General features: G+C 37.9%; 1 protein-coding gene across 1 annotated transcript in view; it reads right to left on the bottom strand.

Annotated features, from left to right (window-relative positions):
* Positions 1-24,613, bottom strand: part of RFX3 (regulatory factor X3) — a 151,727-nt gene extending 127,114 nt beyond the window's left edge. The window contains exon 1 of the mRNA XM_063295087.1: positions 24,399-24,613. The gene's annotated coding sequence lies outside the window, so the exon portion shown is untranslated. The remainder of the gene's footprint in view (positions 1-24,398) is intronic.
* Between the last annotated feature and the right edge of the window lie 1,499 nt (positions 24,614-26,112).

Below are 26,112 nucleotides of genomic sequence, written 5' to 3'. Positions count from 1 at the left end.
TCTGTATCTAGGGATTTACCAACTTTGGCGCTGGATGGGGTTGCACTGCCCAAACAGAAACAGTGCGTAATCTAGGGGTTCTTCTGGACTCACAACTCCTGCTTAAAGGGCAGGTGTCAGTCATGGCCAGGAGGGCCTTTGCACTGCTTCATCTTGTGTGCCAGTTGCACCCAGGAGGCTCTACTGTCAGTCACACCCTAGTCATGTCCCAAATGGACTACTGTAACGCACTCTTCATGGAGCTGCCCTTGAAGAGTATCAGGAAGCTTCACCTGGTGCAAAATGCAATGTCACAAGCAGTTATGCCTACTCCAAGAACTGCATACATTACATTTCTGCTGCACAGGCTGCATTGGTTGCTTATTTGCTTCCAGGTCCAATTCAAGGTGCTGATTATAACCTTTAAAGCCCTACATAGCATGGGTTTGAATTATATGAAGGACCACCTCTACCTGTCATCAGGTCTGGCAGGAGAGGCATGTTGCGAGTTCCTGTCAGCCAGAGTGTTTCATCAAGCAGAACCAAAGAGGAAAGCCTTTTCTGCTGTAGCCCCCACCCGGTGGAACATCATTCCCTCCGGAGGTGAGGCTAGCCTGAACCCCACTGGCCTTCGAAAAGGCTTTTAAAACATAGTTCTGTCAACTAGCTTGGGGATCCCATGACAATGTGAAGCCTACTAGATGGCTATATGACAGTTAATGGAATGCACTCTGTATATATTTTGCTATTTTGTTTTTTACTTAGTTTTTGTTTTTATCTTTTAATTTAAATTGGTTGTTTTAATGTATTTTGATTGTTTTATTATGTATGCTGCCCAGGGTCACTATGTCAGATGGGCAGCTATACATATGTGATTAAATAAATAAATATATAAGTAAAGTCCCCAAGTGTCTTAACAGTACAGTTAGTGTTAATTACTCTTTCAAACTGTTGACAGAAAGGAGGAGGAGGAGGAAAGGTCTCCAGGTTATTTTCTGACTCCTCGGGGGATGCTGCTTTCGCAACATTTTCTTGGCAGACTATAGAGCTGGGTGGTTTGCCATTGCCTTCCCCAGTTGTCACCTTCCCCAGCAAGCTGGGTGCTCATTTTACCAACCTCAGAAGGATGGAAGGCTGAGTCAACCTGATCTGGCTACCTGAGAATCCAGCTTCCGCTGGGATCGAACTCAGGTCATGGGGAGAGTTTCATTTGCAATACTGCCACCTACCACTCTGCACTACACAAACTATTGATAGATCCAGATATTTATATGACTGCCTGGTTTCTCAAATCAGAGCCAATTTTATTCAGATGTACTCTTTATTTGCTAGCTGTGATTTATATTGCCTGCACTAACCATTTTTTGGTTACATCAATTTATTTTCTGAACTTGACAATAGCATGGCTTGGCAAATTAATCCATGTACCAATCAATTCCTTCTGAAATAAACAAACTGTTTTGTAATACATAAAAACACAAAAACAGAAGCAAGTGAACATTACATTTTCAACAACTTGATTCTTATATTCTTACATTTGTGTATCAACAAATTATTTCTTTGCTTGTAAAGGGATTGTTGCATGCATTGCTAATTCACTCAGAGGTATCATTGTTTATCTTAATAGTCAAAAATGGTTTACATTAATATAAATTCACAATTATCAGTTAACCCACACTACTGGTATAGAAAATGAGTAGAAAGTGGTCTATAAATGTTAGATGAAATGCCATAGTCTGGTTATGTTATCTTGGGAAAAAAAGTTAACAAATAAACCAAACCTTGATTCTACGTATCTACTCTGCACTGAAATAGTGCACATGTATGTTTTGTATACGAGGGATGCGGTGGCGCTGCGGGTTAAACCGCTGAGCTGTCGATCGGAAGGTCGGCGGTTCGAAACCGCGCGGTGGGGTGAGCTCCCGTTGCTCGTCCCAGCTTCTGCACACCAAGCAGTTCGAAAACATGCAAATGTGAGTAGATTAATTGGTACCGCTTCGGCGGGAAGGTAACGGCGTTCCGAGTCGTCATGCTGGCCACATGACCCGGAAGTGTCTATGACAACGCCGGCTCCAAGGCTTTGAAACGGAGATGAGCACCGCCCCCTAGAGTCGGACACGACTGGACTTTACGTCAAGGGAAACCTTTACCTTTACTATGTTTTGTATCTTTCCAATACTATTTAATAATTGCATTTTGTTGTTTTCATTGTTTCTGAGTTTTACTGGATCTGAACAATTTTAGTATGGCTTGTGGAAACATGGTTTGTATAGTTGCTTCCAGATGTTCTTGCTATGGTACTCAAGAAGACATCAATCATGAAGGCAGAATCAGGCTACCTGGAGCATACAATCAAAGGATAAAGAAGACTTGCAATTAAAAGTCCTGAAACCAGATCTTTACAAATTGACAAATGGGACTGTACAGAGATTACAACAAATAAATAGATCAGAAAGGATATATTCCCTCATGGCAGGATTAGAGAGAGAGCCCAATATTTACAACATAGTTTTCCTACTACTATACATTAAACCATGGTTTATCATGTTTCAGTTCAGTTTAAGGAAGCAATGGAGCATTTTAAAAACTTGTTGCATGACTGGAAAAAAATCTTCCTATTTTGACTGTTTATAATTTCAACATGACTGAGATAAACCAAGAAAGCCTTTTTCTTATAAACTGACAATTCAAACTATAGCAATAAGGATTAAAAACTAAACAGAGTTTATCAGTTGATAATGAGGAAGGAAAATAACACTTACAACCCATTAATTGAACATAAAAAACATGTTTTATAAAAAGTCAAGGTTCACCTGTGAAGAACAGTTGAAGTATCTGCTGTTAGAGCAATGTCCAGATACAAAACTTCATTTCATTAGCTTAGTCTGTAAAACGTTTTAGTCATCTACTTTTGTGAAGGGCTAGTAAAAGATGAAAGGAACAGTCCATCACACATTTGCTTACACAGTATGAGAAAAATACATGCTAGACCAGAAACATACAACTCTTCTATCCTTAATGCATAGAAAGGGACATAACCTCCTGTACATCAAAGTGGAAAATGGTGGTGTTGAAAGTGTAGCTTATCTGTCCCATTGTCACCTACTTGGTGTTACTATAATAGATGTCCAGAAGGACTGAATGTCCTGAAACATGCCTTCTTCTCCAACAGCAATTTAGATGACAAACAGATTCAGCTTTGAACTCATATTTACAGAAGCGAGAGTTAGGTACCAATTGTCCTAGATGCCAGAAAGTTAGCTAAATTGAACTAATTGCTGAATGCACTATGTGTTTTCCATCCAAAAGTGCTAAATAGGAATATTCTCTCGGTCCCAGTAGTGACAGAAGATATACTGAATTACAGTAAGTTGGTAAAGCAAATACATAATTTGTTACATCTTTTCTCAAGCAAATACATTCCAAGGATATTTTGTCCTCCCAGAAAACAATTTTGTTCATTTTTTTACAGCTTGGAATTTTTCTCTACAAAAATATTGTGAAATTTAGCTGTACTGCAATCTACACTGAGTCTATTCAAAGTTCAAAGTCCTTAGCATTAAATGCTCCTTCTTTCTTTTGGTACAACAACACAAACATCTAAAATTATTTTGATTTTAAAAAGCCATTAAATCTTTCTGAGCTCATAACAACCATTTTTAGTCCTTTTTAAAACAAAACACCCACATGGCCAATGTACAATTTCAAAATGGAGTAAAACAGGATCATTTTGAGCATTGTTATTCTAATGCTTTTCCAGGTAATTTTACTGGAACATTGTCTTCCATCTTAACACTGGGTTTTTTAAATAAAAAAATCCTGCTCAGCTATTGGGTGTTGCTGAGTTATCTGCTGGGATAGGGCTTGGCAACTGTTGGTTAATAGGAGTAGCAGTAGAGTATATAAATGATTGAGAAGCCATTCTGGACCTTAAGTTGCTGTTGATGAGACACTGAGATAGGATGAAGCATGCTGTGAGGGACCTGTGAATGGATTGGATTCTCACTGTAGAGCAGCTAAGTACAGGCAGTCCTCATTTAACAACTGCCTTGTTCAGCAACCATTTGAAGTTACTATAGAAAAATAACTTTACAACAGTCCTTGCACTTATGACTGTTGCAGGGTCCCCGCAGTCACATTATCAAGATTTGGGCACTTCACAACCACTCGGTGTTTACAACCACCGCAGCATCCTGCGGTCATGTGCACGTTTCACAGCCAACTTCCAACAACCAGATTCAATGGAGAAGCTGACAGTAAAATCTCAAGGTGTGGTCATGTGATATCTCACTTAACAACCATGTTGCTTAGCAATGGAGTTGCTGGTCCCAATTGTTAAGCAAGGACTACCTGTATAGGTCTGACTGTCCATCTTTCAGACAACCCCACAGGCCCAATCCAAGCTTTCTGTTTTTGTATTTTGCATTTAGCTTTAAAGATATATAATGGGGTTCATGAGTGGGCTTGTTGTGTATGCATTTTGTGTCTGTTCATGTTCTGTTGATGTTGAGCTTAGGGAGCATGGAAAAAAAGCCCTTTCTGGGTTGGTTTGGCTGGTGGTTGGTATGTATAGCGCTAGCTCATTTTGTTTTTTTGTTTTTGCTTTCCTTATCAGCTGCTAGTACACTTACTTAAATGCACTACAGATACTGCTGACACAGCTGACAAAATAATATTTTGTCTTATTCTTTTGTTCCACTGTTGTATTTTAATGAAGGCTGTTCAGACAATTAAGCAGCACCAGCTCCCCCCCCTTCCTTTCTTTTTTTGCAGCTAGCACAACCACCCCTAAGTACTACATGGGGCATTGTAACTAACAAATGAGATAATTAATTTAGAATTTTGTTCCACCTACCAGAACACTTAAGCACAATCAACTCAAACTTTCTGACATAATGTTTCAACCAATGTGCTTGGTTCTAAGTTTGAAACAAGGTATGTTCTCCATTTCATCTACACTCCTATGACACTTTGCTATTTGATAAACAGTGTACTTATCAAACCCAATTTTATAAACATACTCAAGTGTTTGTACATCAAACAGTTACTTAGCATGTTACTTTTCAATCACTGTATTCTGCAATCATTGCTCCAACTGCAGTAGTTACAGTAAATCAAGGAATTTACATGTATACATGCAGAATGAAATAACGCCATCTGAGACATAACTAAATGTTATATAAGAGAATATGAGTGAAATATATAGAATCAAGTTTAAGTACTGAATGCATAGCATCAACAATAATATATTTGGCAGAGCACAGTGGACATGTCGCAGTCCAACAAAATTTATACCCTAGGAAACAAGACAAAATGCATTGAGGCTAAACATTAAAACTGTTTCAGCTACACATGCTCAAACTGCAATCCTAGATATACTTACTTAAATACTTTCCAGTGAAGTAGTGGGATTAGATCTGATCAGAAAAGCACAGGACTGAAATTTAGTCCTAGCTACAAGTTTAGTTCGTCATAGGAATAAAACTATTAACTGTAGATTTTTAAAATCTTAAATACAGGAAAATTCTAAAAATCAATTTATATGGTGCTTTGCCTTCTTTTCTGATAAAGTAGCAACAAATGCTTCTTCCTGTGAAGATTATATACATGCTGGAGCATTCCATCACTGCAGCAGATAAAATTATATCTGTAAGAATATTTTTCAGGTGTCAGAGATGAACCTGCTGAGATCCCTAGCATGTAGCATTATTTTCCAATATGTAGCTCTATCAACCTTATCTCAGAGTTCATTAATTTACCTTGTTATTTCTCCTAGTAAGTTTATGCAATGAAAGTATCCCCTGGCAATTTACCTCTAAAAGCAAAGCAGCTGAGGGCCTGATTTAACTACAAAGCCACCCACATGGAACGCTGCACAGGTAAGCAATTTTAGCTTGCCCAGCATACATTTCAATTGGACCTAATGCTGAGCAGGGAAACCATATTGCTTATGCTAGCTTTACATTCAGAAATCTGATTTTCCAATCATATAACATTTGAAGCTAAAAAACTAAGCAGTAGGCAGTATTTGCTAACAACATTAATTCCTTTTAAATTCTGAATTCCAGACCAGCCTTCAACTTGATCCACTTCTATAGAATTTTTTCAAGTCTTGCTGCAAGATATTTAAAAAATAAAATATTCTTCAATTCAAGGTTGAATACTTGTGACTTCATGGCCACATCATTCTTTTCTTGGCAATAATATGGAAGTGCCTCCTCCTGGAATTTTTTTTTTTTAATTTCCCAGCCTAGGTATTCTTCAGAGGTCTCCCATTCTACTTTTTTGTGTGTGTGCGCACGCCTTCAAGTCAGTTTTTGATTCCTGGCGACTGTCCAGACTAGTCTCTGCAGCTTTCTTGGCAAGGTTTTTCAGAAGTGGTTTGCCACTGCCTCCTTCTTAGGGGTGAGAGAGAGAAACTGGCCCAATGTCACACAGCTGGCTTTGTGCCTATGGAAGAACTAGAACTCACAGTATCTTGGTTTGCAGCCTGGTGCCTTAATCACTACCCCAGACTGACTCTCCATACTACTATTAACCAGACCCAACCTGCCTAGCAGTCAAGTCCAGACAAGGTCAGCTAGGCAGTGCTACATTCTGAGACAATCACATAATAACTGCTACAACACAGGACGGGCAGTACTATACTGTGTTTTAAGAGCCTAGCTTTAATGATGTAATCCTGCTCATGTTTCTTCTAATGCAAGTCCAATTGTGTTCAGTGGAGCTTACTAAACAGTATATACGACTAAAACTGCACTGCAGCCATACTACTAAACAATCACAGCAGTTTTTAGAGAAATATCAGTAGAACATTTCCAGGACTGAGTCACCAACAGGAAACTAAAATTGTGTCATCTCCCTTTATTTATAACTCTCTTATATTTCATAGGAACACGGTCTTCTCAATGGCTACACCCAGGATCAGGAACTCTGTCCAATGCAACCAGGCTACTTCCAGCTTCATTGTCCTTTTGTCAATAGGCAAAGATGTTTTTATTTACATCAGCTATTTGCTGAAGTATGTTTTAATTTTATATTTTACTGTTAGATACTTTGAGCACTAGAATGAAAGCAGGACATAAACTTAAAAAATACACCTATTCTCACAGTTCCAATTCTACCCATTCCCATTCCTTTGTCCCCACTACTATTTCTATTATGAGGATGGCAACAGCACTGCAGCAGCTGCCCTTCCTTTCCCATTCAAGCTTTTAAAGGCACAATATCACAAATCTGCAGAATACATAATATAGGCAATCAGTCAAGATTAATAGCTGGTTCAAAACAAAAATCAAAAACAGCAAGGTCTGAAATATTATTAAGTTGAATAAAGAAGCCGTGCATGAAAAAGAAGAAAGTAATTAAAATGCAGTCTAGGTATTATAGATACTAATATATTAAGATTAACAACATTGCTGTAAATCCACTTAACATGAAAAAGCTCTGTAAGATTTTCAATAAAAACAGAGGGGATAACAAATATAACAAACTGGAGATACTCCAAAAATCATATATATATGTATGTATGTATGTATGTATGTAGGGTCAGGACTGATAAAGTCAATTAAAATTTTAATTTGTAGCTGGCACCTAGAATGTCTGTACTGGACATATTAATCTAGACATATATGGTATCAATTAGAGACTGACACTTAAACTATTTCCTTTTAAAGTCTTCTGGCTTAAATATCAACTCTCAAGCTGATTACCTAAATTAAAAATTAATGTTATACTACTGAAAGGTCCTGTTGGACTTAAGTTTCAACCATAAAACCATATTTAATATCCAAAATATCCAGGATGATATTGTCTCTTGCTCTGAAGAGTCTGATTCCCAATTTAAAAACCACACGTGAAAGGTAATAATAATCAGAAAGAATGAGAGAATAAGGAAAAGAAGCAAAAAGTTACACACAGAAATAGCCAATTTATGTTACTTAACAATGAAAGCCATTGAGGTGACACCCATATTCGTGAATATTTTAAATCAAAGACATTGTGCTAAACTAGCCTTCACAGCTCTAAAGGCCTCCAAATGAGTAAGACTATAGTTCCTAGAATTCACAACCAGAACAGTTGGAGAACTATGCTCAAACCAGATTTGGGTTAAAGGAACAACTAAATAATGTTTAACAGTCATGTTTATTAAAAACTAATTGTATTAGAAGAACAAAAAAGAAAAGTTAGTAATCAGTAGGAATGGATGTTAACTATAAAAATTAGTTAATTTCTTGGGACATAATGTTAGAACCAAAATAAATGAAAATATATGGGTCAATTAAGTAACTATGTATGACAGTGTATAGTTTCATCTTGGAATAAAAGGATCAAGTAACAGCTGTGCTTTTAATGGAAATTAAAACAGAAATAAAGCAAGTAATAGCACTACTGAAAGCAATGGTCAGGTTTGAAAAGCACATAAAACAAGCAAATAATATTTTAAGTAACAATTTAAGTACAATTTTCTGAAATACTTGGCAAAAGTGATCAGGTGACAATTCTGGATCAGTCAACTGAGTGGTGCGTCAATTGTATAATGGGTTACAATTTGCCAAATTGAACTAAAAGTATATTGTATATCAAAGAAAGTAGTAAAATTCTACACAAGCATATTTTGGAAAAAGTAATCCAAACATCTGTCAAGATCTACTTTTCCACAATTGAAGCAACTTAGTTTAAGATGCCTTTAACTTAGTTAATCGATCTACAACTATCAAGCGCATCTTCAGAACTATATCCATGATAAAGTAGTATGTACTTTAGTAGTATGTAAAGTTTTGCATGTACTAAGTTCTATAGCTGCAGGAGCTTTGAGATATCTTGAATGTATCTAACAAGCATCTATCTCACAAAGGAAATAGGAAACCCTATGCATGATTAAATTTTGCAGTTATGATCTAACTGATAATAGTATATCTGGGTACTTTCTTAAGCCATACTTTATAACCAATTAGTTGCTGTATACTACATATAGAGTATGTATTAATTTAACACAGTGTCAGTTTCCTATTGAATTTTATTCCATTTTCTGAATAAGTCTTTGTGTCCAATAATTCATTGGCAGCCATACAGAGAGACATACTGTAGGCACCCTCAGCCTTACCATGTTTCTCATGCTGGGAAAAAAGAAAGAACCCTTATTTTCTTAATGGATGACAGAGAGCCTAAGTCCTTTGCTCTGCTTCTGTAATCCCAGGCAAGCCAAAATTGTCATTAGCTTCTGCACAAATTTGCTTTCATCAAAATTATGAAAGCATCACACCACAAGCACCACTCCTTTTGTATGTGTATGTGACATCACAATTGTGTGTCATCAAGTCAGTGTTGCCTCTTAGAGACCACCTAGACAGATTTTCTCCATGACAATCTGTTCCTAACCCGGTCTTTCATGTCTACCACTGTGTACTCATCGCCATTATAATTGAGCCCATCCATGTGCTGCTGGTCATCCTCTTCTTCTCTTTCCTTCCACCTTTCCCAGCATTACAGCCTTCTCAAGAGAGCTCCATCTTTGCACATGTCCAAAGTATGATAATTTGAGCCTGGTCATTTGTAAGTAAGAATTCTGGTTTGATTTGCTTAATTACCCCTTTGCTTATTTTCTTGGCTATCCAAGGTATTCTCAAGAGTCTTCTCTAACACCAACATTCAGAAGTGTCAATACTCTTTTTGCTCTGCTCCTTCCAAGTACAACTTTCATTCCCATAGACTATCACAGGGAAAACCACTGCCTATATGATTCTGATATTTATAGTACAGACACGTCCCGGCATCTGAATATCTTTTCCAAGGCCTTCATGGCTGCTCTATCAAATAGCTAGTCTGTCGCATGTTCTTGCCTCCTGGTTCCTTTACTGTTGATAGGTAAAGGTAAAGGTTTCCCTTGACATTAAGTCCAGTCGTGTCCGACTCTAGGGGGCAATGCTCATCTCTGTTTCAAAGCCAAAGAGCTGGCGTTTGTCCGTAGACACTTCCGTGGTCATGTGGCCGGCATGACTAAACAGAACACCGTTACCTGCCCGCTGAAGCGGTACCTATTAATCTACTCACATTTGCATGTTTTCGAACTGCTAGGTTGGCAGGAGCTGGGACTAGCAACGGGAGCTCACCCCATCACACGGATTTGAACCGCCAGCCTTCTGATCGGCAAGCTCAGCAGCTCAGCAGTAGTCAATCTTAAAAGGCAGAAATTATTGACCGCTCTAATATCTTCATTGTAAATTCTAAATGTGACATCATTACACACATATAAAAGCAGTGGGGCTTGTGTCATGATAGTGCAACACTGGTTTTGTCATTGTGCCCTCTCCATGGCTGCTGCTGACTCAAGATATACAAAACATTGTGAGCTACCAATGGCTCCTCTGACCTTGAAAAAAAAAAGATGGCCAGATTTCAGAATTATTGTTTATGGCTCAGAATACCGCACAGTGGTTTTGACTTTTTCAAACAGTATTGTTTCTAGTGTTCTGATTCTTCTAGGTGCTATAATCAGCCTGTTCTTTTGTAGCTTATGATTATGTTTTCTTTCAAGCCAGTAGAAAAGCAGAGAACAGTTACATCCTTGCTATTAGCTTATAACAGATTAGATGAAGAGAGAAGTCAGTGCTGAGAAAAAGCAGCATATGGCTCAGGGACTGGAAAGCCATTTTGGAGTCCAGTCTGAAGTTGGAAGGGAGGACTAGGAGTGTCGTGATTGTTTATTTATGACCGGAGTGCCTCGTGCTCCTCAGGCTTTACTGATGAATATCTGGTTGCTTTCAGCCCTCCCAGGTAAACCAGACAGGAAACACGACTAGAGGAGGTAATTCTACTTTGCTGTAGGCTACATTAACAGAATCTTGCAAGTCTGAAAGTCCAAACCTCCTGCCCTCCCTATTTACTGTCTGAGTAGTTAGGGTGGGTCCTTCCTAAGTTTTTTCCTCTGGCCATTACCCTGTTGAGGGCTCCTTTTTCTTTTATCCAATCATTCTCTAGGCAGCATCTCTCCCCCCACTCGCCATCTTCCAAGGTCACCCTCACATTCCATCACAGTTGCCTGTGTCAGGCAACTACCCCCACCCTTACTTTAGTTTTAAAACCAGATTCTTAATTTAGAGGAAAGAGAAGTTCCATCAGAGTCAAGGCAAGATCTCCCAATCAAAAGAATGAAATAGTGGTTTTTCTATGTTGCCCCTCCTCCTAAAACAGCAGTGGTGCCATCAGGTTGCCTCATGGGTAAAGTTAAAGCAAGACTAGGTACTCAGGACCAGATTTACCTGCACAAGCAAAGGAGACGGTGAGAGCCAGTCTGGTGTAGTGATTAAGGTGCTGTACTAGAATCCAAGAGACTGTGAGTTGAAATGAACTGTGAGTGACTTTTAGCCCAATCCACCTCATAGGTTGTTGTGGGAAAAATAGCAAGCAGAAGCATTATGTACACCACCTTGCATTGTACAAAATAAGGGCAGGATATAAATAATCTTAACACCATCGCTGCTGACTGCTAGCCCAGACAGCCCATTTGCCTATGTTAGCAATGCTTAGAATAGAAGACTCTGCCACTTCCTGAATCCCAATCCACATCTGGTAATGGTGGTAATCGAAAAAGACAAACAGGCCACACCCCTGCACTGAGGAGGGAACACCACAGCAATGAAGAGTGTATCCACTGCAGGTTTATCTTGGATATCCATTTATTGCTGTAACCACTGCCAGGCATGGGTTAACAAGGGAAGAGACCCTAAATCAGCTGTTTTCAACAGCTGTGCCACGCCACATTGGTGTGCTGCGAAATGTCCACAGGTGTGCTGCATCAGCCAGAACCCCACCTCCCGTGATATCACCAGGGATGGACTGCCTCCATTTCTCCTCCAGTTTCACAACCCAGAAGTCCTGCCTATGAGATGCGTGCTGTGAGATGAAAAAGGCTGAAAACCTGTGCTCTAAATGAATATTGGGAATGCTTAAACACTTCCATAGACATAACTCAATAGTCTTGCCATTATTGGCAGCAGTAGGCAAACTATGTTGCTAGCTAACCGTGAGATTCCTGCCCTGAAGCAAACCAAGCTGCCACTGCAATGAGTAAACAGCTCTTGGCAGGGGGATTTAACAAAACTAAGTTGTAATGCACATAGCTCACAGATGATGGGTTTAAATGATCTTCTCAATGCTGCTAGTCCCTAAGTACAAAATCCCCTTGCTCAGTATCTTCATCAAGTAATGTAAAGAGGAAGCCCTGCAATTTCTGCAAGCAGCAGGACAAGAATACACATCATTTCAGGACACTTGGTCCAGTAAATGCAGAGTGAGTACTTCTTCAAGTGTTTTCTCAACCCCTGGGAACAGACTCCTGAATTAGATTGTTACTGTAGTTCAGCAAACCTTCATTTTCACTTATTTAATTATCTAAAGGCCCTTTCCATCAAAGCTCTCATACCTGGAACACCCTCCCTCTGAAGAACTTGCCACCCCTATCTTGTTAACATCCCACAAACAAGTAAAATCTGCATTTTTTCAATGAGACTTTGGCCCCAGATGATCTGACTGAAGCCATTTTTCTTAGGTATTTTGATCAGTGGATTTATGATCACGTTATTTTTATGTTTTGTTTTTGTTATTTGCTATTCTGAATCCTTCAGGGGCAGATTATAAGCACTGTAAATAAACACTCTCAGTGCTCCATCACTTAAAAATGTATTGATTTGCCATTATACTATGCCTTTATGTGTGCGTGCATTGCTATATTTTCCAGCTCACTCTCCTGATACACCAGAATCAGAGAAAGAGAGAACTCAGCTCTGATGTGAAAAGCCCCTTCTTTTTTATTAAGGAACTGATCCACATAGAGAAACATTTAACATTGGATCATATACCTTGGAAATGCTTTATCCCCTTCACATGGAGAGGGATACAAATATTTTATGTGCAGTGTTGTCAATTAAGATGGACCAACTTTTGCTAATTGGGGGAGAGATATTACATATGCAGATGAGGCCAGGGAAAGGAAGGAAGCCTAGAGCAGACTATATCACAAGCCTAATTTAGTAGACTCTTTCCTGTCCCCCACAGGCCCATAACTACATTACTAACTGCCTTGAAAGAAGGATCCTTGAAGACAGAGGTGACATAGGAGCCTGCTCAGCCGAACTGTCTTTTTCCCCAAAAGATTCCTGAAAAGGAGAGCATAGGAAAGCTAGCAAGACCATTCTTGAAACTTACTTGGCTGGAATCTTGCTGCTAATCTCTGAGCCCTCACCATTAGCTGTTTTATGGGAAGGATCCTAACATTTTTTAAACTGTTTATATTGTTTAAGCTGCTTTAGTATTACCGATATGACTGGTTATAAATGCCTGTAATAATAAAAGATAATACGTACAGTAGTTGGGGCAGGATTTTCTGCTCTCCTCCCAGTTGATTAAATGTATTAAGTCTATTCTAGGATCCACACCACAGGTTTATTTCGTCCTGCTTCAAAAAAGCAAGAAACTACACCATTAATTTTTCATAACCACACCATAAAAATTCAGTGGCATGAATGAAGAGGATTCAAGGCTAAATTCAACCCACAGGCTGCCCATTCTCTTCTAGCTTCTGGAGGAATTTTTCATTACCATAGCAAGATTTGGATCCTTCTTCTGAGAACCTGCCATGTATAGGTACTCTGTGCTGGTCTTGTAACCAGACTTATGACTATTATAATGAGAATGAAATTCTAGCACTTCATTTTTCCTGTGAAAATAGGCAGATTATGACTTGGTTGGGCTGCTGAAAAATTAACCACCTGCAATTCTATTTTGTTTATCTACCAATCTGAATTACTCATACCAGAAAACTCTGGTATTTTCTTGGATGCTCACTTGCATGTTGTATATGGGGTGAGTGTACAATGGATTTCAGTTATATCATAATGACATTCCCATCTTACATTTTGATTTATGCTTTCTAATCACAATTAAGGGAAGGTATAGGAAGTTTAATTTTGATTAATGAGTGGCGGCATATTAGAATTGGTTCTTATATGAACCTTCATTTTTATTACAATAATTGTGCTTTTGATTTTGCCTATTAATTCATATATGACCATGTACAGTTATATAATTCCACATGCAAGAGCTGGCATGACTGAATCATAAGTCCTGCCTACTTTGCTATAATTTCAAGCACATTTATAATATTGCAGAATTATTGAGACATATTTCTAGGCAGGGATTTAAAATCAAGATAATTAACTATTTGATCCATTTTGGAAAAGGAAAAAACAAAATTTGCATTCTCTATCATATAACCCAAAGCCTAAATTAAGAGAATAAATCAGTTATAATTAGTATAAACGCTACAATTTTACACAATTTTTACTTAGAAATAAATCCAATTTTATTTAAGTGAGACAATTCTGCATAAACACATATAGAAGAAAAAAGTTCTGTCATAAAATTATTTAAACCATTGAACATCTTCCTGAAGAAATGCATTTCTATGTAGGAAGTATATAGAGAAAGGTCCAAACTTTATTTGTTTTCTGAGTTATATAAGCTATAGGACAAATAAATCATGTACTGTATTGCAAACTAGAGTTAGTTATTATATTATCACATTCATGTTAGCCTGTCTTCTCTAGGCAAACTCTGCACTATCAATGACAACTTAAAAACAGGCTACAATTTTCCAGCTGTTTGTTATACTGCTATATGGAACCAATACAATTAACTCCTTTAATATTGCATGTATTTAGTCATTTTTCCTCAACCTCATCTAAAGCTACTAGGTTACAAGAAACTTTTTTATAAATTGAAATTGCTGATTCTAAAAATAAGTCCCTGCAGATTCACAATGGTGTCAAGTTGGCTGTCTATTATGTGGAAATAGATCTAATATAATAGGACTAATCACTGAAAGACCAATAGTGACAAAATAAATAACCTTAAATATTTGGCTATTATCTTAGAAACTTTTTTTTAAAAAGTCTTCCTATTCCAAAATAATTATGTAAAATCTGAAACATTAAAACTGTTTTTAACATTAGTCAAAACTTAGAACAACATACGTTCAAAATAGCTATCACTGATTTTATATAAAAAGAAATGTTAATTGAAGATGCAACTGTTACTTTTATAAGCAAATTATTTGAATTACTTCTATCTATACAAAGAGAAACTCAATTAAATTACTTCTTCCCCCCACCCTCACCAAGCAACCCTTATTATTAAAAAAAATCCTCCTAAAAGGATTAGGAAGTAATATGTAAGAATGTACCATGAGATTTCAGATTAATAAAACATTCAGTTTAGAGTAAAATGTTCTGAGGCCTAGAAAAAAGAAAAACATAAACTTATGTTTTGCTACTGAAAAATGTAGAAGAAGCCATATGCTTTGGATGGCCCTTTTGTGAGCCACTGGAAATCCCAACACAAGAAATAAAAGTAACACCTGTTTAAAGCAGCCATCTGTCCTCACAGGCTGAAGAAACTAGACTCTTTCCACATAATCCTGATCTTCAAAATACAGAGCTAAACTGCACCTGGGAACACTTATACAAATACTGTTCACAACTCTGTTGCTTAAATGCCATAAATAAAGCCATCTATCAATGATTGTATATGCTGGAAAAATATGCATCTTAAATACAAACATGCACTTTTCAGTAGGTTTCTCCCATTATGTTTAAACAAGATTAATTGTTATATTGATAATTGAAACATGCATTTGGGGTTCTTAAAATAAGCCTCAACTCCTTTGACATGGAACTTGAATTTTAAAAAAGCACACTGACATTTAAATGAAAGTTTGCTTTAGTTCACTGTAGTATCAACATTCACTCACAGTCTGTCAACTTAAATGCAGAACAATTTCCCCTAAATTATCATTTTTAAGAAAGACCTTTTGATAGAAGTGTGCTGTTTTGTTTCATACCAATATATATTGCTGTTAAAGCTCCTTTCCAATCCTAAATTTATGTTTTAAATATAGCACTGCAATATTTTTATTAACTGGAGAGAGAAAATTTAAATGGGAATATGTGATTTTAGTAATTATAATCTTCTTTCCATTTTTGAAAAGTTACACTGATTCTTCATTTGATCTAATCCACATATTAAAATAGCTGTTTCTGCTCTTCCAAACATATAGAGAAGTCAATGTTATATTTTTATAATTCTTTAGTACCTAAGGTACTTTTGCATTGATTACTTGAAGAGTTCTCTGCAAACTCTAAATTACTGGCCCTCTTATAACTAACAAAAATTAAAATTAAACAGCACACATCATATACTGAAATTTTGGGCAAGACTTGTTTTTTTTTCACTAAACTTCAGCTGCTAGGAAAATCAAATTTAAAATTTTGTAAACTGGCATTAGATATGTGCAATCTAGCTTATAATTTAATAGCTTTTAGGAGTCTGAGCTTGCAATTTAAGCTCAAGATGCAAAAGTTAAAATTTATGAAAGGACAGGAATTCAGATTACTTTAAAGATTAACAATATCACAAATCTTAAATAATTTTGCATATATCCAAAATGTATAGTTTTGGATATATGCAAAATGTTCTGAGTCACACCATTCTGAACTGGAAACACCCCATTTTGAATGTGAAGCACCCCATCTCAAATGGAAAACAGCTGTTTCAATTAACAAACTGGATGTAAATACTTTTTAAAAGGCTGAAAGAGTCCTTTTAAAACACAAAAAAACCACAATTGAAATTGGGCATTTTGCCCTGAAAGTGCAGTGCTTTGAATTCAAAATGGCTCAGTTTAAAATGTTTTGCAAAACATATTTTTATTTCTCTCATTATTAAAGAAATTATCAAGACCATTAGATTGGGGAAAAGGTCAAAATCATTGTCATCAAGATTTTTTAGGAGCAGTAAGGTATAGTTTGTTTTTTAATTATTTTAACGAAGACACCAGAACTGAACTTCATGAGAGGTCAGTTGTTTTTTCTTCCAAGACTAAAATGTTTAGAATTTACATTGTTGATGAGGATTTTTTTCCTTCATTTTACACTCAGTGAACATACACAAAGTTGAACTCTGACAGATTATAATAATGTTTTTTTCCAAGAGATTGGCCAGAATTAAATTTTGGAATTTATAATCACAGCAGAAAAAAACTGTCCTTAAATATTCATACAATTGGTAATCCCAAGTTTAATGTAAACTGTTAAGACAATGCTGTTTTGGTATTTAAAGCATATTAAGTGTTATAAACACACAAAGATAAGAAATCTCCTTCGATGTTCATGTACTAACATATTTACACACAACTGAAAGGCGGTACACTTCTCTGTGTCCATCAGCTCTCCCCAACCTGGTATCCTTTAGATGTGTTGTACTACAAGTTTCAAAATATTTACTTAATGTATTAATTAAACAATTTATATAGCCACCCATCTTACAGCAATGACTCTGGGCAGTGCACAAGGATTAAAACAAAACACATTATATAAAATAACATATGCCGAGGTCTAAAACATTCAATTTTCAATCCATACAGACCAAAACAAATTAATCCACCAAACAGAGACCATGTTGTTTGGGAATTTTAGTTTCAGTGCATCTAGAGGTGACAGGTTGGATAAAATAGTTCTAGACAAAATAGAGATGTGCATTTAAATACATGCTGGAGAAGAAGAAAACCTTACACTATTAACAGTGGCCAAGCAAAATAGAGCATGTAAATAAAGCAAGTTTAGCAGCATGCTTCTAAAAACACCTGTAGTACCACACTGACATTAGGCTACATGAGACTGGAGCAATATATATTTCCTATCTTCAAATATTTGAATACTGCAATGTAACAGATGTTTAGGATCAGATTCTTTAAATAGCTACTTTTTAATTTTTTTATTACAAAAAAAAATCCCTTCAAATCTAATGAACACAGCATCAATACCTACAATCCACAGTTTTAATAAGATGGAATTCAAAAACATTCTTAATCACACTTTTTTAGTTGTATACTCTAATCTGCACATATTTTTAAAATACACACTGTTCTTGTCAGGACTGGCTAGCCTGGCATATCTTAGTATACAGGATTAATTAGGTGCCATTGAGTCAGGCCCGACTCCTGGCGATTGTATTGACAGATGGCTGGCTGGATCAATCATTAGTAACCTACAAAGTATAGAAACAAAAGAACAATTTTAAAAGATAACAAAACAAGGTACTTTAGGAAAATAGAAGATATCACAGAAGAAATATCATAAGGAAATACTCAAATTTAACCTAATATAGTCTTTGTCACCAAGATCTACTCTGCCTACAAACACTAGTTTCTGCTGCCTACCTCCTCAACAGCAAGCAAGCGTTTATGAAAACAGAATACAGTGTTGTAGTCCAATACATCTTTAAGCATCATGATAGTGATTACCTTCTCTAAAGAGAAAACACTACATGCCATGCCACTTGAAACATTCCTCATCCCTTAAAAAGCATTCAAATTTCTACTACAGGTAGTCCTTATTTAGCAACCACAATTGGGACCAGCAATTCAGTCATTAAGTGAAGCACTTGCTAAGTGAAACTGTAACTATGCTTATAATCTTACTTCAGCTTTCCTTTGATTTACAGACCTGAGAAGGTTGTAAATGTGAGGACTGGTCATAAAGTTACTTTTTCATCAATGTTGTAACTGCGAATGGTAACTAAACAAGGCAGACACTAAACGAGGACAACCTGTACAGAGCTCAGTATACACACTATAGCCATTAGATTTTAGTCAGTACTGTTAAGACTGTTATTCTTTAATTATACAAAAGTTATTGTTTACAATCATGGTGTTTGTTGCTTTTGTTAACAGTGAATTCTAAGAATTGAAAACACACAAGGAACTCTACATTAGTGCCATCAATTTTTTTCTCCTTATGTAATTGCACAGTAGTATCTTTAGCTTGCTGCAATTTGGGATGTAGGTAACAGATCATGGCATAAAGTTTAACAAAGAAAAGAAAATGACTAGGGGAAGATGGGACTTAGATTTTACACCAGGAAGATAAATCTTGTAAAAACAGTTCAGCAATGAAATAAGATACCTAGGAACCCTGGATTTTTTTTCTTCTAGGAATGGGGTTAACTATCTTGAAAATGATCCAAAATTATTTTTTTTCTCTTCTAGAAATGGGTTAACTATCTTGAAAATGATCCATGCTTAATTTACAATATCCTTTTATCAAAAATAATGCATTCTGAAAAGTAATGCCTGACTGGAGTTCTTAAATAATAACTTACTAGTTAATACAAAGTAATCTAAAATAAATCAGGAGGCCTCTTATATATATCCCACATGCTGCATTCTTCTTATACACTTCCATTGTCATTCTTTATTTTCCACAGGGCAAGTCAACCAATTGTAGGTATGTAGTTCATGGAATTCTCACAGCAGATGCAAGTGAAAGCAGCATGAGTTTCCCAGAAGTATCTTCCATTTCTATGAGCAATGCCCTCCTTGGAAATGTCCTGTTAGTTCATAATTTAGAACCAAATCATAAATATATTGTGTTAACTAAACGAAAGATGAATCTCTCCCCTCCCTTCCCATTAATTAGATTTGAATGGGAGAGTTAAATTACATTTGTCAAATTTAAAAAAAAAGGTGAAAGATCCCTCTGCAAGCACCAAGTCATATCTGGCCCTTTGGGGGGACGCAACTTTCGCGACATTTTCTTGGCAGACTATAGCGGGGTGGTCTGCCATTGCCTTCCCCAGTCGTCACCTTCACCAGCAAGCTGGGTGCTCATTTTACCAAGCTCGGAAGGATGGAAGGCTGAGTCGACCTGAGCTGGCTACCCGAAAATTCAGCTTCCGCTGGGATCGAACTCGGGTTGTGGGGAGAGTTTCAGTTGCAATACTGCCACCTACCACTCTGCGCCACACGAGGCTCTTACATTTGTCAAATAGAAACAGATATTAACCGTAGTCTATTATTCTGTGTCCTCTCTGGAATGAAGAAAGCACGTCTCTTCTAAGAGTTGTACTTTCATATATTTGAAGAATGCTATTGTATTCCTGCTAAACCCTTTGGAAGACATTTCTATTCTTCTGGCTGTCAGATATAATGGATAGTCCAAATCCATTGGGGGGATGCAGAGTTTGGAAAAAATGTTGGAGAACAGTGTAAAATGTTTACACAAAAAAGCAGAATTTAGGGACTCAGAAATCCTTCATTATGCTCCAAATAAGAGACCACACCATTAAACTCAGGGTGACTTATTTCAGAAGTAAGCATGCAAAGGTTTATACATGTACTTGCTAAGCCCAATACATTAGCCTTTTGAACTTTCCATAAAGTTGAACTTTCCCTAAACTTTCCACACAGATGGGAGATCAATTGATTTTACAATGGGTGCCTTATTTCACACACAAATTACTTTTAATCAGTACTTATATATTCAATTAATACTTTAATTTTTAGTACTCCCTTTTTGGGAATGTGACCTCTGGTCAATGCACATACACACATTAACATGCACACAGACAAGTGTGCCAAATGCATATATTTCATGGGGTGAAAAAATCTCCAGGATTAGTTTCAACCAAAGTTGTAGTTAGGTTGAGTATGTATGGAAGCTGGACTTTGGGGAGTGCTTATAATATTCTGTTTAATGTTTCTTTGGGGCTGAGCTTTTTTTTTTCTTCTGTTTTTGAGTTTCATCTTAAATTCATGGTCCATTTGGAGATATATGGTAACTACCATGGAATTCTTTCTCTGCTTTTTAATGATCTTCCAAAAGGAAGTTATATCATTTCTTCCAGAGTCCATCTCTAAAGGGCAAGAGGCTCACACAGATAGGATACCTAAACTTCAATGTTTTGCATTAAGGATGTGTTTCTCCGGTTCCATAAAGCCCCTAGCCATCAGTTATAATCACGTTTCTAAAAAACAATTGTATGTTACTTATAAGAGAACAGCAGTAAATCTCAGAATAAGGAAGACACAGCCATTTACTCAAGGGCTTGAACCTATAGCTGTCAAGCAAAATGAGCCTCTGTATCCACTTGTTTTTCATCACAGTAATGAAAAGCAGTTGAGTAAACTATTCAAATCCTTTGCACCTTCTCCAGTTATGATGGATGCTAGTGGAAATGATGTCTGCATCAAGCATAAGATGTCTGGTACAGTGCTAAATAAAGACACCAGTTGGGTGTTGAAATATGGAAAAGAAAGGCTGAGAACAATCTGTATATAAAATATATAACATGAAAAAGAAAGTATCCAATAAAAAGAATGTGCTTAGATGTGTGCATGCCTCAGAAGGGGTATAGGCATGACTGCAGTAGGCTACATTTTACAATATTGGGTACAATTTGTAACTGCCTCCAAAGAAATTTTTAACCACTCTCTGAATAGATAATAACTAGGTATTCAATTATGTCAACATAAAACCATAGTAGTAAACAGGAATATAGATCTCTCTAAAATAAATACACAGTTGCCAACATTTATCTAGAAAGGAATTTCCTTCACATAGTTAAGTAGGTACGTGCCTCGAATGAAAAGAGAAAATGGATACTTGGGGTAATGATTGAATTTGACTAAAATATTTTTTTGCTAGGATACAATTGGAATAAAAAACAAGAATAATATAAATTAAGGTATTTATCTTTGAAATTATTCATTCAGAAAATGGTTATTGCCCTGAATTCTTGGGACACGTTAAATAGAATATTAAACATAATATAGTGCATCAGAAATCAAACAGGAAGAAAGATTCTCATTGGTTTGGGTATGTATCCAGCTCTGCCCATCCTTTAGCACACTGCAAATCACAGATAGTATTCATTCTTCCTCCCCTCTGCAGCTCTCCAATTATGCCCCCAAAGCTCTGAGACTTGGAATGCAGGGCAAAAGAAAGCCCAACTGCAAAGGTCCAGCTTTGTAACATGAAAATATTAGATTAATTAACATTGCTGAATGGCGATTTTTTATTTGACATCCCATCTGCATCCTGTGGGTCAGTGAGATGCGTCAACAAAGGAAATATCCTTTTCTTATATTATTGAGTAAGTCAAATAAAAGATATGGAATTTCTGTCTCAAGATGATAGACTGACAGACTTACCTTTTAAACTACCAAAAGGACCTCTTCTCAATATTTTACGTTAATATCAGAGCACAATATGTTTTCTTACACACGGAAGTAGCTAATTGTGATGCCTCTGAAGTTGGCTTTGCTAGAAATAAAATGTAACTGGTGTGCTAATATTAACCAAAGTAGTCCTGTGAAAGTTTAAAAAGTAATGCTACAGAATCTGTAATTCTAAGATACAAAAGAAAAAATCCATAATAAGCTGATTAGTTGGTCATTGTTGTGGATCAGAAAAAGGTTCACTATTCGTACTGTAAGTCTGTATCATATCTTTATGATCATACTTTATTAATACACTAAACCACATATTGTCTTGCTTTTGGGACATTGTAATGTCCCAAAAGGGATATTGTAATCTCAGTGATTAGAAACTATATGGCTAGAAAAATAATACTATTTTTTTCTAACTTTATAAATTACAAATTTCAGTTTAAAATAAGACAACAGGTGGATGCAGCCAACAAAACCCCCCCCAGAAAATTGCCACTACTGTAGTAAGAATATAAATAGAAGCAACGATTAATTATATTCTGGATATAAAATAATATGCAGATTTAAGTATTAATACATAATGAGAGAAAAAGTATTACCTATCCATTCCTGATTTGTGCAGTAGTTTTCAGAATGTTATAATGCACCTTTCATGTGTGTGTGTGTAAATGCACACACGTACGCATATACACCCTAATAAGTTTATGAATTAATATAACACAATATATGTCTTATTTAGAAAACAGCCCTAGCTTTACCAAAGTCTTAATAATCACCTAACCTGCTTTGCAACTGACAATCTAAGAAATCATGCACACTGATAGACTCTTCAGGGGTTGTTCTATTAGATAAATCAATATATTTTGTTGGTATTGTTACGAGTAACATTCTATTCGATACATATTACATCTGTGAAAAAAAAATAATATTCACAAATCAGTCTCTTTTATAAGAAGTCAATCAAATTAATAGAATATAATTAGGAAAGCTAGAATCTCCTCGAAAATCACAATAATTTAAAAAAGTGAGCTGGCAAGACATTTGGGGTGCATTCTAAATAAAATATGAACTCCGATGATCAGCAACACTCATTGAGAAATATTTCAATTCCATGTTAAAAACCAGGAGCAGAAGGGGTCAGGTGCAAAGTAACTGAATGTCAACAACTTGTCCCACTGAGGTGTATAAGAAATATTACCTTTTGTCCAGAAAGAGCAAACAATTACCATATGCTCCTGGTACAAACCTACAAGTCATAATTAGCAACTCCAGTGATGATTAAGCATACACATATTTCCAATTCACAAGATTTATAATTCTTTATGGGCAACTTGATTTCCACTTCAGCACTCAAGAAAAATAAAAAGACACAAGAGTAATATATGTAAAAACTGCAATAATTAATAAGGTTTCTGGGTAAATTTCTCCTACCACTTTCTTGCATCTTTATCTTTCATATACAAAGTGTCGTAAATAAAAATAATTTTCAGATGAGAAAGGTGATTTGCAGCTTTTACCCCAAGTTTAGTCAAGGTAGATTCACTATAAATCGAAATTATATACATGCATTAAATTTGAATTAAATCACATCATGAATTTCTCAAATATTTCTCTTAGATCTTTCAAATAAACATTGTGTAGTATTGCAGTATTTAATGAACAAGAGAATGATCAGCACCACAAAGATAATTGCCTATGAATGATCAAGCTAATGTCAATATGTAGGAAACAACCTGCTCATAATAAAGTACTGAAAAGGTTAAAAAGCAAGTAGGGTGAGGATGATCAGAACCAAAAAAAAAAAAGTTCACAAGCAGGACAAGTCTACCCAATCCCAGTTGGAGTCCAAGGCCCACACACAAGTTCCAAACCCCTAAATCTTATATATCAAATTCCAAATTCCAAGTTAAAGCATGGAAGTACCCAGGGCATGGACAGCCACCTTATTTCCCTTTCGTCCATTAACTCCTAAAAACAAGAATAGGAAGCATATCACAACGAACAAAAAACACCCCCTCCTCTCCAGACATCTTATCGGGATCATTCGGGAGCTTCCCTCTTCGAGTACAATTTTCTTTCCATTCTTAACCTCCCAGTGCAAATAATACCCACTTTCCCATCTAAACTCCACCAATTCACGACAGCCACCATCAGAGAAGAAAGGAGGGGGAAGTGGGGATCTATAAAGAAAGCACAAAACAGGCCGGGGGAGGAATCACACACATACAGTCTCGCACATACACACATTACAGTTTTCCCCGCTTTGCACGTTCAGTGATTCAGCTCAATGGAGCAACTCCAGGTCGGTTTCTCGATGGAAAAAGGAAGGGGGGGTGCACATTACAATCATATTCACCTGGGCTGTGGAGGGCTGTGGTGGTGGTGATGGTGTTGCTCTTGCTGCTGGAGGTTGTTGTGGGTGATGATGAGGATGGGGGTGAGGCTGGGGGTGAGGAGGAGCAGCAGCAGCAGGAGGTGGTGATGGTGGTGAAGGAGGAAAGGAGCCGTTGTTGTTGATGGGTAACAGTCGCCAGGACTACGGTGACTATGGCGCTTGATTCACAAGGCAACGGTTGCTATAACTCACAAAAGGGAGAGAGCGAACGAGAGAGCGAGAGGAGGCGGCGGCCCAGCCTCACAGGCCCGGAAGAGGCGGAGCTTTCCGTATGAATGATAAGTCCTTACCCCCCCTCGGTCTGAAGAAGGGAATTGGGGGTTGAATTTTTCTTCACGTCTTACACGCGAGGGGAGGGGGGAAATTAATGTGGGTTTTCTTCGGTACATCTGCGTGTGGAGGAGGAGTGGCGCGTCTGTTCCCGAGGAACAGTTGGGCTGCGTGAGGCTTAAGAGCAACAGTCTTTCACTCAGTACAGCCGCCTCAGTGCGCGCTGTAATCAACCTCCCTTTCAGCGGGAGTACATCCAAGGGGCGGGACTACGATTCCCGGCTCCCGCGTGGGGGGGAAGCCTGGAAGCCTGGCAACAATCCTTTATTATTTCCGGGGGGGGGGAACCGAAGCCGCGCTGATAATTGAATGTCCCGGATGTGGAGAGCAGCTGAGCAGGAAGGTGTAACTTGTCTTTCATTTGGGTGTCGATCTGTTTTTGCCTTATTTCGCACTTCGGAGCTGCCTGGAAGGAGGCGCGTGGGGGAAGTGTTCTGCCCCAGCGCCTGATTTGTCCCTTTTCCCTCCCCCCGCCCTTCTTCGGGCGTTAAAATGGCTCGGGTTGAAGACTCGTGCCGTCGCCGCCATCTTACGTGGGGAAAGTGCCGCAGCCAGGAGGTTGGAGGTCTCCTGTGTGGTTCTGAAACGCGGGGGATGGGCAGAAACCAAACCGCCCTTTTCCTGGCGGGGGGGGGGGGAAGAGGGAGGGCCTCCGCGCTCGCGGCGGGGTGGGAGGAGTTACCACGCTGCCCGCCCCTCCCCCGGCGCCCTCTCCTCTCTCCGGCGGCGCTCCAAGGGAGGCCGCCGGGCACAGATGCCCCTCAGAGATGCGCGGCGACGGGGCAAGCCGGCCAGCCCGCCCAGCCGCCCAAGCTTCCGCGGGTGCTAACGAGGCAAAGGCGGCAGAATAAGGCCGTGGCTTGGCTTTCTCGGCTATGCCGGTGGCCTAGCCCTGGTTTGCCGTGCCACCACGATGGAGAGCAAAGGCAGGAGCTGCCGCTTCCTGTTTTGCTCTCCTTTTTTGATGCTTTTCTGGGCAGCTCTCTGAGGAAACAAGCTGGTGACGGCTCAGAGTGACAGTAGTTTCTTGCATTCGGCACTCACCTGCCTCTTCTGCTGAGCCAAGGGCAGTTGCCATCCCTGTCGTGTTTTCCAAGGAGGGGGCAAAAAAAGTGGTCCAGGCAACATAAAACCCACAGCAAGTGTACCTCCTCAGGCAGTCTCTCCAGATGCCCAACAGGATCCACCCTGAAAGAAGTGGTCCTTGCTTGCTATATAGAGACCTACTGCCCTCTTAGGATATTTTTCAAAATCACAGTTTTGATATCTCTGTTCATTAATATGAAATCCAATAATTACTGCCTCCTATATCTCAACTTGAATCTCAAATGCAAATGACAGCCCT

This window comes from Candoia aspera, chromosome 2 (assembly GCF_035149785.1).
Source record: "Candoia aspera isolate rCanAsp1 chromosome 2, rCanAsp1.hap2, whole genome shotgun sequence".
Classification (NCBI taxonomy): domain Eukaryota; kingdom Metazoa; phylum Chordata; class Lepidosauria; order Squamata; family Boidae; genus Candoia; species Candoia aspera.
This window is presented reverse-complemented; position numbering and strand designations above follow the sequence as displayed.